This window comes from Heteronotia binoei, chromosome 7 (genome assembly GCF_032191835.1).
Source record: "Heteronotia binoei isolate CCM8104 ecotype False Entrance Well chromosome 7, APGP_CSIRO_Hbin_v1, whole genome shotgun sequence".
Taxonomy (NCBI): Eukaryota; Metazoa; Chordata; class Lepidosauria; order Squamata; family Gekkonidae; genus Heteronotia; species Heteronotia binoei.
The window spans coordinates 19,881,605-19,897,777 of record NC_083229.1 but is presented as its reverse complement, the minus strand read 5'-3'; the positions used below and the strand labels follow the sequence as shown (position 1 = coordinate 19,897,777).

The 16,173-nt window shown below is 50.4% G+C and overlaps 1 protein-coding gene across 3 annotated transcripts in view; it reads right to left on the bottom strand.

Moving 5' to 3' along the window:
• The window catches only part of CYRIB (CYFIP related Rac1 interactor B), an 88,546-nt gene that overhangs the window by 34,960 nt on the left and 37,413 nt on the right, over window positions 1–16,173 (bottom strand). The window contains exons 2-3 of one of the 3 annotated variants that reach the window (XM_060243218.1): window positions 13,573–13,650; window positions 6,801–6,834 (exon numbers count right to left, since the gene is read on the bottom strand). The gene's annotated coding sequence lies outside the window, so the exon portion shown is untranslated. Of the gene's footprint in view, window positions 1–6,800; window positions 6,835–13,572; window positions 13,651–16,173 lie in introns of those variants that run through there. The other 2 variants (XM_060243219.1, XM_060243220.1) reach the window with 2 other exon arrangements.

Sequence of the window (16,173 nt, the reverse complement as noted above, 5' to 3'; positions counted from 1 at the left end):
CTTTGGGCTGATGCGGCAACTGGAAGCTTAGCTGCAAGATGGGCTTCTGGTACAACAAGTGCATGAAAATTTCAGTACTCTGAAGGCCAAGTTCAGCTTTGCAGCATGCCAGTTTGAACAGACAGAGCCAATACACATGCAGAGCTGATTCCAAAGGCTGTTTACCAATAGAGAAAGAGCAACTTCTGCTGATTCCCCCCCACACACACATTTCTTGCAGGCCTCCACTTGTTCCACCACACTATTCTCAAAGGTTCCCTGTCCCCGCAAGAGTTCTGCAGGTGACAGCAGAAAGGGGGAGGTGGGAAAGTTCAGTGAGTACGAGCCCATTCCTGTGGAGGAATACAGACTTATATTTTCAGAGGTAACCTGCAAAAAGACAGGTTGCTTACCTGTAACTGTAGATCTTCGAGTGGTCATCTGTGCATTCACACTTGTGGGATGTACTGCGCCTGCGCTGGTCCCCAGTCGGTATCTGTAAGAAAGCCCGGGAAAGATTTCCGCGGACGGCGCCACTGGGCATGCGCCGGCGCCCCACTGCGCAGGCCCAACGGCGCCACCGCGGCAATCCCACCAGTTCCTTCTTGACCGCTGAAAGCCCCTAAGGAAGGGAGACCGTCAGCAGTGGGGAAGGAGGGTGGGTAGTGTGAATGCACAGATGACCACTCGAAGATCTACAGTTACAGGTAAGCAACCTGTCTATCTTCTTCGTGGTCTCTGTGCATCACACTTGTGGGAGATTAGCAAGCAAGTCATACCTGGAGGTGGGAAGACGGTCAACCGGAGATGACAGATTGTAGCACCGCAGTCCCCAACCGGGTCCTCTGCTGAGCATGCACGTCCAACGCGTAGTGCTTCATGAAAGCATGCGGGGACGACCAGGTAGCAGCTTTGCAGACATCAGCCAGAGGCACGCCCTTCAGGAACGCCACCGATGTCGCCATCGCTCGTGTGGAGTGGCCACGTACAGGTCCAGGCAGTGGCCTCTTTGCTAGGAGGTAGCAGAGCTTGATGGTCTCTGTCAACCATTTCGAGAATCTCTGTGAAGAAATCTTGTCACCCATTCTGGGTGCGGTGTAGGAAACGAATAACTGCTGTCCCTTACGGAAGGACTTGGATCGGCTTAGGTAGAAAAGCAGGGCACGCCGGACGTCTAGGGAGTGAAGCCGACGCTCCTCGTCCGAGGAGGGGCTAGGGAAGAAGGCGGGGAGCCACACTTCCAGGTTGAGGTGGAATTGGGAGGGCACCTTAGGAAGGAAGTTGATATCAGGGGCCAGGGAGACGCCCGACTCTCTAAAGGCTAGGTAGGGGTAGTCACAACGCATCGCCGTGAGTTCCCCCACCCGGCGTGCGGAGGTGATGGCCACTAGGAAGGCAGTCTTCCAGGACAGAAGCTGCAGGGAACATGAGGCCATGGGTTCGAAGGGCCGCCTGGTTAATCTGTCTAGGACTATTGACAAATCCCACAGTGGGGTGGGGGGTTTGGACGGTGGATGCAGTCTAAATAGCCCCTTCATGAACTTCTTGGACTGGGGATGGGCGAAAACGGAGTACCCAGCCACAGGTTCGTGAAAGGCAGAAATGGCTGCCAAGTAGACCTTAATGGAGGAAAACACCAAGCCCGCGTCTACTAGGGACAACAAGAAATCAAAGACTGCCGGCAGGCCAGCCTCCCTAGGTGCGACTGGCCGGCCAGCCATGAAGTCCGAGAACCTCTTCCACTTCCTGTCATAGGATGCCCTGGTGGAGGGCTTCCTGCTATTCAACAGGACCTCCTGGACCCTACCCGAGAACTCTAAGGGTCTATGCGCCACGCCGTCAGTTTCAGGTGTGGCACGTTGTGGTGTAGCACCCGCCCCCGTTGGGACGACAGGAGGTCTGGTTCCGCTGGAAAGTGGTAGAAGTTCCCCCCCGACATGGTCAGTAGGGAGGCGAACCAGTTCTGGCGGGGCCACCAGGGGGTCACCAGGATACAGCGTGGCCTCTCCCTCGCTAACTTGTTTATTACCCTGGTCAGCAGAGGGAGAGGAGGGAACAGATAGAGGAAGCGGCCCTCCCACGGGATGAGGAGCCCGTCCCCCAGGGATGCAGGGTCTGCACCCCCTCTGGAGCAAAACATAGGGCACTTCTTGTTGCCTGCCGTGGCGAAGGCATCCAGCTGTGGGTACCCCCAGAGCTGGAAAACTGGTTGTAGGAAACGCCACTGAAGTTCCCACTCGTGCGGGGAGGCCCCCCCCCTGCTCAGAGAGTCCGCTTGAATGTTGAGGACCCCTGGGAGGTGTGCGGCCTTCACGAAGACGTCGTGCTGGATGCATTCCGTCCACAATTCTATCGCCAACGCACAGAGGCGGCGGGACACTGTCCCGCCCTGCCTGTTGATGTACGCCAAAGCGGTGGTGTTGTCTGTGAGTAGTGCCACTGTCCTCCCTATCAACTTTGGGCGGAAGGAACGAAGGGCAAAGTGAACCGCTAGTAGCTCCAGATAGTTGATATGGTGCACAGCCAGCTTGGGAGGCCACTGGCCCCCCACACACAGGCCTTCCATGTGGGCGCCCCAGCCCCACTGGGAGGCATCGGTGGTGATGGTCACTGAGGGCGGTGGGAGGTGGAAGGGAGCTCCCTGGCAGATATTGTCTCTGGATCCCCACCACTGGAGCGATTGGAGCGTCATAAGGGGAATAGTGAACCTCTTTCGAGGTGAGTCTCTGTTTGGGCGAAACTGGCGAAGAAACCATAGCTGTAGGTCCCTCATCCTCAGTTTCGCGTAAAGAAGCACGCTTGTCGTTGCTGCCATCAGTCCCAGCATTCGCTGAAGTTGCTTTACTGTGCCCCAGCCTTGGTTCTGGAGTAACTGTACTGAGTTGGTGATGTCCTCTGCCCTTTGGGCGGGGAGGAAAGCTCGATGGAGGTTTGTGTCCAGCACTGCCCCTATGAACTGCACTGTCCTTGATGGAGTGAGATTTGACTTTTCTAGATTGACCTGCAGGCCCAGGGCATCGAGAAGGTGCAGTGTGGCTGTGATGTGGGTAGACAGACTTTCTCTTGAATTGGCTACCAGGAGCCAGTCGTCTATGTATGGGAAGACTATCACCCCCTGCAGCCGCAGGTAGGCGGCCACGACGCTCATCATCTTTGTAAACACCCTGGGTGCCGTGGAGAGCCCGAAGGGTAGGGCAGTGAACTGGAAGTGTTGTGAGCCTATTGCAAACCTGAGAAACTTTCTGAACTCTGGGTGGATGCTGATGTGAAAGTAAGCATCCTTGAGGTCTAGGGTGGCCATCCAGTCTCCTTGGTTGATGAGGGGCAGGATGGACTGCAGTGTGGACATCCTGAACTTTCGATACAGGATGAATTTGTTCAGATTCCGGAGGTCCATGATGGGCCTTAATCCCCCATCTCTCTTCGGGACTAGGAAGTAGCGGGAGTAGAAACCACCCGTCCTGGTTTCCGATGGTAATTTCTCTATGGCTTGTTTCTGTAGGAGGGTGTCCACCTCCGCCAGCAGAGGTGGGGATGGGGGGGTGGTGATCACCACTGACTGTGTTGGAATCTGAGCAAAGTCTATTTTGTAGCCCTCTTGGATGACAGAGAGGACCCACCTGTCTGAGGAGACCAGCTCCCAGGCAGGCAGGAAAGGGCGAAGGCGGATGGTGGGCTGGGTGGTGGCAACGACGCGTGGTGCAGGAAAGTCAAAGCCCCTGCTTGGCGGGGCGGGTGCCCTTCGGTTTGCCTGATGGCTGGGCACTGTAGCGCCCTCTGTTGTTGCCCGAGTAGGCCTGCTTGTCGGGCTGTGGAGGGCGTGGTCGCCACTGTTGGTCCGAAGATGGCTTATGCGGAGTCTTTCTCGACCAGGACCTGCTCCACTGTCTGGCTCTGGGTTGTCTGGGAAGTGGCTGCACCCCAAGGCTCCTAGAGATCTTAAGGTTCTTATCTAGTTCCTGCAGTGCGGTGTCCGTGGTGGAACTAAAGAGTCCGTCCCCTTCAAATGGCAGGTCCTCGATAAGCGCCCTGGTGTCTTGTTGCAGGGCGGTCGATCTCAGCCAGGAGTGCCTGCGAATGGAGACAGCGGACATGATTGCCGCAGCTGAAACGTCCACTAGGTGCTTGGCTGCTGTTAGTTGCTGCTTTGCGACCTTCTGGCCCTCGTGCAGCAGTGCCTTGGCAGTGGTTTTCTTGTCATCCGGTAGGAAGGACAGGAGGGGGGACAGCTGCTCCCACATGGCGTATTGGTATCTGGCCATACAGGCCGTATAGTTCGATACCTTGGCGCCGAGGGACCCCGCCGAGTAGATCTTCCTCCCCATGGCGTCGAGTTTCTTCCCCTCCTTGTCAGGGGGGGTAGAGTGCACCTTACGTGACCTCGAGGAAGAGGAGACGATGGCTGAATTTGGTCTAGGATGTGTGAACAGAAATTCAGCCCCCGCCTCTTGGACCTTGTACATGTGGTCCAGTTTTCTTGAAGACACCGGTGCAGAGGATGGCTTCTTCCACGGATCCTTGAGCGCCTGGAGCATGACCTTTGTCATTGGGAGGGAGACGGCTGGAGAAGTGTCCTTCTGGACGATATCAAAAACACTATCGTCCACGGTTGGCTTGGGTTGAGAGATGGGGAGGGAGATGGTCGCTGCCATTCTTTTGACCATCTCCGCATAGGAGCGTAGGTCCTCAGAGGGCGAGACTGGGAGGTCCTCTGACGTGTTGGGGTCCGGTGAGGGCTCCCAGGTTCTCTCCTCGTCGCTTTCCGACCCCGACGGGGAGGACTCTCCTCGGCCCGAGCGCTCCGATAGGCGCGGTGATGGCTCCCTTCGCGGCGACCGGGTCGGTGTCGGTGTTCGGCGCGGAGGCTCCGTCGGTGTGACGCGTTTGTCCCGAGGAGTCGTGGCCGATCCCTGAGGATGCTTGGACCGATGCGATGTCCTGGAGAGCGAGGATAGCTCAGATTGATGCTCCCAGTCCGGGTGGTCGAGTGGCTGATGCCAATGATATTGGGGGCAGCAGGGATACGTCGACTGCCATCGATGGTGCTCCCAATGCGGCATCGATGGGTAGTGGCGTGGCTCGACCGAAGGCTCCCTTGGCCTCACGCGCTTGGGTGCCGCAGGCGTTGTCACGTCGACCGGTGGAAGAGACTCGACGTCCGATGCCGAGTCGAAGCTCCGCTGACGAGACGCCACCGATGGAGACCGACGGGTGAGGTCGATCTCCACGTCGTGTGTCGAGGACTGCAGCCGATGGTCGCTGGGTCCAGGCGTCGGGGAGGTACGACGTCGATGCGCGCTAGCCCGTGGAGTTGGAGGGCTGCGTGGTCGATGGCCGCTAGCCCGCGGAGTTGGAGGGCTGCGTGGTCGATGGCCGCTAGCCCTTGGTGTCGGAGGGCTGCGCTGCCTTCTCGCGCTAGCCCCTGGAGTAGCGGGGGTGCGGAGAGGAGAGGGGGGAACCCTTCTCACTGGGTCGGTGCCGATCGGTGCCGACACGTCGGGGGGAGGCGGAGGGGAGCGTGGCCGTTTCCGCTTCTCCTTGCTCTTCGCCTTCTTAGAGGATTCATGTCCCGAATCCTCCCGTCGTTTCTTCTGGGGCCTCTCGACCGACTCGTCGGTGGGCCGTTTCGCCGACTGCTGCTCCTTCTGCGGGACAACGTCGACCGGGGCTGCATCGGCCGATGGGGCCTTCGGGGTTTGGGCGGCAGCCATTTTCGGTACCGATGCCGAGGAAGACGCCGTTTGCTTCGGAGGGCGAAGTGCCGAGGCAGTTAGTGCGGCCGAGAGCCTAGCCGCTCTATTCTTTCTGGTCTGCTTCGAAAAGCGGAGGCAATGCGGGCAGGCTTCCACGCGGTGTCCTTCGCCGAGGCAGAGCAGACACAAAGAGTGGCCGTCGGGAGGGGCGATTTTCTTGCCGCAGGCCTGGCACCTCTTAAAAAATCCCCAGCGACTGTCCATAGACAGCGGTCGCTGGGAAAAATCCTCTCAGAATCCTCTGAGAGGAGGAAAAACTAGGGGCGAGGGGGGGGAAGTCCCGGAGGACAAGAAACCCCACCGCGACACGCACCCGAACGAAAACGCACTTTTTTTTTTTTTTTTTTTAAACTAACTAACTATGGAACTAACTAACTACTACACTACAGAAAACAATAAACAGGCTAATATTTACAGGAGGCTCGGGGAAAAAGGGGTAGAAAAAACCCAAAGCTCACCGACCGGGAACACGAGGAAACACAACTCTTCGCGCAGCGGTCAGAAAGGAACTGGTGGGATTGCCGCGGTGGCGCCGTTGGGCCTGCGCAGTGGGGCGCCGGCGCATGCCCAGTGGCGCCGTCCGCGGAAATCTTTCCCGGGCTTTCTTACAGATACCGACTGGGGACCAGCGCAGGCGCAGTACATCCCACAAGTGTGATGCACAGAGACCACGAAGAAGATTGCTCCAGTTCCTTGAATGATAATATGTATGCATTATAAGTGCATGCTTAGCCATGTGCATCACACAGGTGGTTCTGCCAGGGATCTGCCTGTGCTCCTTGTGACATACAGAACAGACACAATAACACGGCAAATTCCTATTCACCACAAGGAACGGCCCTTAGCCCGTGGACTATTGGGAGTGCAAACTGGTGCCAATTTGCAGCCATCAGCCATTGATTCTGAAACTGTACTACCCTCTATTCATTTCAGTATGGCGTGTCTCGTTCCCTATGACATCCTTCTCTGAAACAAACAGGGATGGTGGACAGCAAGGACTTGCGAAAGACAAACACAAACTGCGGGTAGGATGCACATCTGTATACACAAACAAAATGAGATTCTCACCTGCAGCCAGTGCTGCTCTGTTGCTGTTCCCAATCTAAAACAAACAAAAAGATTACATCAATAAAAGAAATGGATCCACCTGCAATCAGATCTTAACAAAACAGTGCACACGTTTTTCTCCCCGCAATGAAAATATATAGAGAGATGGCCCCCTATCACTTTAAAAAAGAAAGCATACACGTTTTGCTGAAATCTAAAATATGATAAATTCCATGCGAGCAACACGGGTATTTGTTTGACACATCTCAGTAAAGCTTTGAGCCCTTATGGTTATAAGAAATGCTCAAAAGATGAACTCACTGTCCCTTTTGTACTGGCATCCATTTTTTGGCCCATTTCAATGAATTACTGATTGCAGATTTACATAGTAGATTTTCCAATATTCCACAGGCACAAAGCATGCACCTGCCCTTGTGGGTCTCACATGCCTGAAAACCTGGTACATTTTTTTAGTAGAATCATGCAAATTCTATGACAGTCTAGGAACTCCTTTGACGGCTGCCTTTCCTGTAATATTTCCCAATCATTCGGATGACGAACATATTCTCCAGTCAGGTAATGAAAACTCTACTTGTCTTGCTGTTGCTAAATGCATCTAGTCGCTCTGAAAGTTCAATACCATTTCTTCAGCCTCAAAACAACCAAGAAATATGACCGACTCTTTATGGAGCCAACATTACTCTCCAATATTTGTATCTCTCTTTTTATTTTTCAACATTGGATCTCTTGTTCTTCTGAATTTTAACCTTTGTTTCTTTTTCACCTTCGTTGTTGTTGTTGGGGAATTCCTTCCACCTTTTGATTATTTCAAACCATGTAAACAATTTCAGTAATTCACTGTGGTAAAAGCTAGGCTGGGTCAGACGGTTACTAATGACCCTGATGCCCACTGACAGCAGAGTTTCTAACCTAATCTTTCTTACACTGCTAAAAGCCAACATGCTATTTTAGACTTCTGAATCAACAGAACTGAATAGGATTGAACTCCTTTTCTCAAAAATGCAGCCATTCGTAGTTGGGAAAGAAATGGGCACACACAAGAACAGCAGAATAACTAAGAACTGTGTCCAAGTAACATATTAAGAGACCCGCAAGGTTCTTGAGGTTATAAAGCAGGGGTGGCCAAACTTACTTAACATAAGAGTCACACAGAATAGATGTCTGGAGTTTGAGAGACACAAGACATGAACATTAGATGTTTGAGAGCTGCAAGGGAGGGAGGGAGGGAAGCAAATAGATGAGGGAGGGAGAGGTTGAAAGAAAGCAACTTTAACTTTAAATCCATTCTCCAAGCTGCTGGCTGGCTTGGCTTGGAGAAGTGATTTAAAGACAGAAATGTTTTCTTCACCAAGCCAGCCAATGGGGCAGTGGGGGCTTACACCGTTTGTGTGAAAGAGCCACATGTGGCTCCTGAACCACAGTTTGGTCACCCCTGTTATAAAGTGATCTGACAAAGCAAGCTTTGACGCGAGTTATAACCCCCTGAAATATCTTAGAATCATAATGTTGGAAGGCACCTCCAGGGTCATCTAGTCCAACCCCCGCACAATGCAGGAAATTCACAGATACCTCCCCCCCATCCCCAATGACACCAGCCCCATGCCCAGAAGAAGGTGTGGTCTCTAAGGTGCAACTAGGATCTGGGTGCTCTGCTGCAGACCCACACAGTTACCCTCTCAATCAATGGCATTTTGGTGTAGTGGTTAAGTGTGTGGACTCTTATCTGGAAGAACCAGGTTTGATTCCCCACTCCTCCACTTGCAGCTGCTGGAATGGCCTTGGGTCAGCCATGGCTCTGGCAGAGGTTGTCCTTGAAAGGGCAGCTGCTGTGAAAGCCCTCTCCAGCCCCACCCACCTCACAGGGTGTCTGCTGTGGGGGAGGAAGGAAAAGGAGATTGTGAGCCGTTCTGAGTCTCTGAGATTCGGAGTGGAGGGCGGGATATAAATTCAATATCAACTTCTTCTTCATTTACTCTACTAGTCCAGTGGGGGAAATCTCCTCCAGATGGATCCAGTTCTAAGCATGGCCCCTATGCCAACAAAACAATTAGTGGCCATTTGTATTTTCCCCCCCGCAGGCAAACTGAATACCTAATGGCTAAGGAAAGAAATGGGTTAATACTGATATTATACAGTGAGGCTTCAAATCTTTTTAAGTTTGACAGGATGAGGAGTGCTTCTGCACCCCAAACTGAGAATTCAGCTTCTTGGCTCCTTAAGTAAGGAAGTCAGCTTGGCCCTAAAGGTATTCTATTCATCAGAGACCAGCACACAGAAATAAAGACAACAGGAAAGACCAAAGCACAGGGCTTATGTGTCAGATTCTGCACTGGAATTCCCACTATTTCCTTTCACTCTAAAAAGTAACTGGGGAGAGAACATTAGACCTGGCTCAGCATGGGGGAGGGGGGGACACTCCTTACCCATCCACCACTGTCCACAAGAAATCACAACTCTTCTATCTGTAACAATAAGGGCAGGGGGAGAGAGAGAGAGAGAACCCTCCACCCAATCCAATTCACTCCCCGCCCCCCCCCCCAAAATCTTCCACAGAGGAAATGAAACTTGCCGGTCCAAAGCATTTAATTTCCAGCCATGCCGATCAGAAGTGCATTGTGCAAACATTCTACGGGCTATTGGTCTGACCCTGTACAGCTGCTCTGATGTCCTTAATAATGACTTGTCTAGTCAGTCACCGGTGGCACATATGGATCTACTTACAAGTGATCAGGCTAGGAAGCTAGAGTACCTCCCTACTCTGCTTTTCTACTGTTATAGTGCAGAAACGGAGGAGACGCTGAAGAACTTTACAGAGCACGCAGCTTCTTCTCTGCCTGTGTCTATGGCCAAAGCAGCATGGCCGCCTGAGTCCCTGGAAAGTTCTACGGCGGGGGTGGCCAAACTTGCTTAACTTAAGAGCCACATAAAATAAACATCAGATGTTCAAGAGTCACAAGACATGAAAGTCAGATGTTTGAGAGCTGCAAGGCGTGGAAGAAAGGAAGGGTGGTGAGAAATGTGGAAAGAAAGCAAACAGATGGGAGAGAAAGAGAGAAGTGGAAAGAAAGCAACTTTAAATGCATTCTCCAAACCACTAGCTGGCTTGGCTTGGAGATGTGATTTAAAAGACAAACGCCTTCTCCAAGCTGGGGCAATGGGGACTTTGAGAGACATACAATACGTGTGAAACAGTCATGGTTTGCCCAACCCTGTTTATGGGTTTGGAAAAAGGAGATTGTGGAGAAACACCATTTTGGGCCTATGTTTGTCTCTGAGTGGTTGGAGGAGTCTCTCAAAATCTAAGCAAGGCTTTGGCCTAGTCTATTCCTCCTTTTCCCTCCCCACCTGTCTGGAAGCAGCACTTCTGAGGAGGCCTCCTAGAGAGACAGGAAGTCTTTGAGGCTGGTCTCCCAGAAGGCTGCAGGAGGGAAAACCAGTTCATGGGCGGGAATTGGGGTTTATATTATAGATTTGGGGAGGAAAAAGCAGTTTGATTTGAGTCTTGGTGACTGACTGGTGAGTTGGTCCTGGATGGTATGGTCAGGGTCAGTTATCTATTAGGGAAAGAAGGAGCGTTTATCCCTACTTTCATTTATTACTTCTGTGCACCCTGTATTTAAAGATGCCTGTAAATAGTTGCATGTTTTAAATAAATGTTTTATTTGTTTAAAAGGTAGACCCTCTGTACCACCAAGGTTCCCCAACCGCCTTAGAGGGGAGTCCCCACACTACTGTTAGAGGGAAGTCCCGGGAAGGCATACAGTTGGCAAGGGTGCCAATCCTCCAGGGGTCTCTCAAAGAAGGACTTTGGTCTCTGTCATAACCAAGTGCTGGGTTGGCAGAGGACCTTGAGGCCAGGCCTCAGAACTGGCGAGGGGGATTGGGAGTCCTGTTCCTCTCGGTCAGGAACCCCTAAATTGAACAGGTGGTGGCAGCGTGCCCTAGTGGTGAGAAGAGGATAAGCTCCCTCCAGGAGTTGGCAACTCAAAAGAGGTCTGAAGGCAGAATCGGGCCGGTTCCGTCACAGAGCTGATTCAGGAATTCTTACCAGCGCTAACAACTGCCCCCCAGAGTCCCATAGAAAGAGTCACAGTCAAGCCGGCTTTCCACCCCCATGGTTCTGAAATTGCCTAGCATCCTTCCTACCTACTTGACCTCTCTCAAAAGACCTGCCTCCAGTCTTCTCTGTCGCTGCACGTGTCTTTGCTCAGCAGGCCTGAAGATTCTGAACTGAACTGGGATTCTTTCACTGGTTGATTTGGGGAACTGTAGTCTGGGAAGGAAGGCCACCAGTTGGAGAGCTGGGCATGCAGGAACTGACTTCCCATTTCCTGTTATTGTTCCCTTGGGAAATGTTGGGGAAACGTTCTTGGCAACTCTGCCTTCAATCTACAGGCTGCCTTTGCCATTAGGTGGAGAAATGTGTCCAGAGATGGGGGGAAATCCTATTCTAGCAGACTATCAGAACTTTCATTTCTTCAGCTGATTTGTCCTCATTTCCCCCCGTAGGAGAGCAGACTCAGCCCAGGCACACGTTAATTTCCTTTCCCTCGTGAGCACTTTTTCTTCCCTGGCAGCATTCACCTAATTTTGCTCTGGGTTCCTCAGAACTCCCATCTCCTTGAAAGGGAACAGGTTTGCTGGCTTGAGGACCTCTTCTGCTCTCCAAAACAGACTTGCTCTAGTGCATTAAGAGTTTCTGTTTTAAATTAATGGATGGGAGATTGTTTTGCAACAGAGGCTTGGCCAGCTGGGTGGCCATGAATAGCATCAGCATCCTCTCCACATTCATTTGGGAGCTAGAAGTGCCAGCAAGGTGATCAATTCTCGTATCTGCTCTAAAGCCAGCAAGGGCAAGCATGAGGGATGCAAGGAAGAGGATTTTGGAGAATACCTACGCATCCACTTCGTACATCCTCCACTCTTGTGCAAGCAACATTCTTACAACAACCTTAAATATGCACCTGAAGAAATTCAGGGACGGGGAAAGGATTTTTCAGAAGAAAATATCTGCCTGATAGGAGACACCTTCCAGTCTTTCCTGGCTCCTGATTTTTTTTTTTTCTCTCTTTCCATAAGACTAGAACCTGGGAGATTCAGAACAGGCAAAAGGAAGTACTTCACACAGTTGTTAAATTGTGGAACTTGCAAAAGGATGTAGAATAAATGTAATAAATAAATGGAAAGTGAGCTAAATAGAGGAATTATCTATACCTGGCAAACCTAGGCAGTATAATAAAAAGTAGAGACATCACCCTGCCAACAAAAGTCCATATAGTCAAAACAATGGTATTCCCAGTAGCAATGTATGGCTGTGAGAGTTGGACCATAAGGAAGGCTGAGTGCAGCAGAATAGATGCTTTCGAGCTGTGGTGCTGGTGAAGACTCTTGAGAGTCCCTTGGACTGCAAGAAAATCAAATCAGTCAGTCCTAAGGGAAATCAACCCAGACGTTCCCTGGAAGCTGAAGCTCAAATACTCTGGCCACTCAATGAGAAGGGAGCACTCACTGGAGAAGACCCTGATGCTAGGAAAGAGAGAAGGCAAAAGAAGAAGGGGACGGCAAAAGATGAGATGGCTGGACAGCGTTACTGATGTAACTAACATGAATTTGAGCAAACTTTGGAGGATGGTGAAAGACAGGAGGGCCTGGTGTGACATTGTCCATGGGGTCACAAAGAGTCGGACTTGACTGTGCGACTGAACAACAACAACAAATCTATACCTTAAAAAGCTAGTGGTTTAACAGATAATTGTTTAAGGAAAGGCATTATTGTTTTATATCCATTAGGCGAATAAATGCTTGTAGAGTAGATATGCCTTTGGGAATTACTGATGTGGAAGAACCACTGAAGTTGGAGAAAGGCTATAAATTCTATGCAGTAGAGTGGCAGGACCAGGGCGATTGCCTAGAGCACCTGTCTTCTCGGGGTGCCGAAGTGTGACTTGGTGACATTATCAGGGGCACCACAAGTTAGCCTTGCCTAGGGTGCAGACAGTCTAGGGCCAGTCTAAGGGTAGGACCCACCCTTTTACTACTGTTGCTGGGGGTGGAAGGAAGGAAAAATTATTCTACCCTCTGACAGTACAGTCTTCTAGTAGAACTACATGTTATACTTATTTATTGACTTCTTAAAAAAACAGAGGCAGAAATTGCTATTTAAGAGGCATTGTCATGGGGGAAACAAAGTTCTCCCTTCCCCCCATTTCCCTCCTCCTGCCACAATATAGTTTAACCCCAGAGGGGAAAACTTCAACCCTCCAAGCTTCCTACAGTTAAAGTGAAAGCAGCTAGAGGACAATGTTCCCTCTAAGCTGCAGAATCTTGTGAGCAAAAGTTCTACTTGGCGAGCTACTGGTATTAAAAGTTGTGAGCTGCCGACATTGAAGTTGTGAGCTGCTGCATAAATTAGTTTGCTCTGGGGCTATCCTTCCTGAGCTAAGGAAAAATGTGTGAGCTGGAGGCTAAAAATCTGTGAGCTAGCTCACGCTAACTCCGCTTAGAGGGAACAGCGCTGGAGGATCACCATTTTCAGCTGACAGCCCCGCTCTCGCCCTCTTCAAACCACTGCCCCAGAGATTGCATTCTGTCAAAGAAAAAGAAAGTAGAACGGGATCCTGGAACTCAACATGGGGTGTAGTTCTACACTAACCGTCTAAAGTTGAGGTAGTATATTTAACCTGCAGTTCTGACCAGCAAAAACAGAAATCACTGATACCAGGAGGGGGGAAATGAAGACATTTATGAGCATGAGCACTTCACAAATACTTACCAAGTGACAATATCGACTTGAAGCTTTTGTAGATGCTGACACCTTATAATGCAAAATGCAACAGTTTTTCTATGAAACCTGGAGAGATGAAAGAACAAAACAGCGAAAATGAGATTATTCTGCCTAAGGCGTATTGTTATGTGTTACCTGTGAAAAACAAGTTCAACCAATTCCAAGTGGCTTTACCTAATCAAATATTAAAGATATCCCAAAAGCCAGAGCAAGCAAATAAAAACACATTTATGTATTATTTCCCTGTGGGACTGGAGACAAGCACATCTCTCACATGTTGCCTTCAGTGCTTCCAAGATGGAAGAGACAACACAGCAAGAGCACTTGTATCTAAAATAAAATTAAGGCTACTAAACTTTGAACAAGACAGAGAATTCCCAAGCGCTACTGATTTCTGATTTACTTATATAATTTACAGCACGGAGTGGGAGTGGAGTTAATATACCCACTTCTATGCACCCAGCCATCTACCTCATATTGTAGCTTCAAGGTAGGATACTGCTTATCAGTAGCCTCCCCACCCCTCAACAGAATGCTCTTCAGCAAGAGGTCCAGAGGATCTTCCTAAGCAAATGCAGGTAAAACTTTTCAATGCTCAGACGACAGGAAGCTGATTAAGAACAGTGCATGCCTTGGATCTGTGTGAGAATGAGGGCCAAAGTAGATACACAGTGGCCACAGATCCCACTCATGGACACTGATGCCATTTTAGAGGAGATTTTGTCCATTTTAAAAATGCAGTATGGGGAGAGCGGTCAGGTGATCTTGTCTGCTCCACACCTTTTCAAGTACCGAAACAGTTCTGGGGAGGGAGGGCTTTTTTTCGGCACCTGAAAAGGTGCAGACGGGAACAAGATCTGACCCCTCGTCCCTCCCTTTGCAACATTTTTTTTAATGGACAATATCTTCTGTATGACGGCATTGGCAGCTAGTTGTTTGACCTGTGGCCACCATAATATCTAGTTTGGCTCTGTCTTTTAAGTTACCTTGTATCTGATGAAGGGAGCTCTGACTTTTGAAAGCTCACACCCTAAACAACTTGCTAATCTCTAAAGTGCTACTGGAGTCAAATCTAGCTCTTTTAGGTTACCACATCTGATGGATCTGAAATATACAGCTCTGCTGTAGGGCAAGGCACAAGTTCATAAGAACGTAAGAGAAGCCATCTTGGATCAGGCCGATGGCCCATTCAGTCCAACACCCTGTGTCATACAGAAGTCAAAACCCAGATGCCACCAGGACACCCCCCTGCAGAATGAGTGCCATCTGCAACCAATCCCTCCCCAACGATCAGAGTGGTAGAGACTGGGGTGGTGGTTGGGGTGGGTGGGTGGGAATGGAGATGCGAGAGATATTAGTGACAGTACATGATACTTCAGTTTGAAAAGAAGCCTCCTTCCCCCTCCAATTGTGGAACACATTTTCACATCCTAACACAGTCCCATAAAAGCAACTGCAGAGAGCTTCAAATACCACCCCCCCCCCCAATAAAGTTTGCCCCCAACAGAATACAGAGTTCCGCCAAAGGGACAGATGCTTCATCTCCCCCCCCACCACCAAATACACTCCCTGCACAAACACACAGAACTGAGCTCTCTCTCCACCTCCCCCACCCAGGCAGTAGGGCAAACAACCTGCACACAAGAGGGTGTCTTTGGGCATTTTTTAAAAATGAACTCCTCTGATTAAGTCCACTATTCTTACTGCAACAGACTGAAAGGGCTCGCTGGTCAAGAGCTGTAAAGTGCCTTTTCCAAAAAGGCAACAGAGTCATGATTTAATAGAAACAGGCTCTCACAAAGGCTGCCTTACCTCGAGGCCAGGTGAAGGAAGCATGAGGTAAGAGATTAAGGTGCCGCTACAGGTGACAGGGGTGGAAAACAAATCTCAACCGAAGGGCGCAACCTACTTCCACCAGCCCCACCGAAATGGTGTTCCTCTGCAGCTCCTGTTCCCTTCAGTGGAACCGGAGCAGGTGGCCCTTCCAATGGATCATGCCCCTGCCGGAGAGTGGAAGCAGGGTGGATCTCCCACCTGGGGCACCAAAACGCTTCTAATAAATGCAGCTGCAATTGTGTGGATTTTGAATCACGTGCCTTTTGGAGGAAAGCAAGGATAAAAATACAGATGTTACATCGTACGTTGTTTTTCCTCTCCGGTTCCAGACCACGAGGGTTAACGAACGTTGGGTTAACAAACGTTGGAACATTCTAAGACAGTGGGATGGGGAGACTCATGATTGCCTACAAGGATGAAAGCAGAGCCAGACACCTTTTGACTATTATCCAACATGGACAGGGATGGCCAAATGGCAGTCGGTGAGCCCACATGGTTTATGGAGCACTTTTACGTGACCTCTGAAGGCTTTATCGAACCTTAATCCGACTGCAGCGGAAAGGTTCTACACAGGTTCAATTATAAAGAGAAGGACTAAAATAACATTCACGCTTTAGGATTCTCCTTCTGGATTTTGCACACCATCCCTTGGCTAGGTCTAAGCACAAGTGCACCAGCATCTTGTAGTTCTTACTAAGAGGGATTACTGATTTTATTGCAGAGCCTGGCCCTCCATGAAAGGTACTTTGTGTG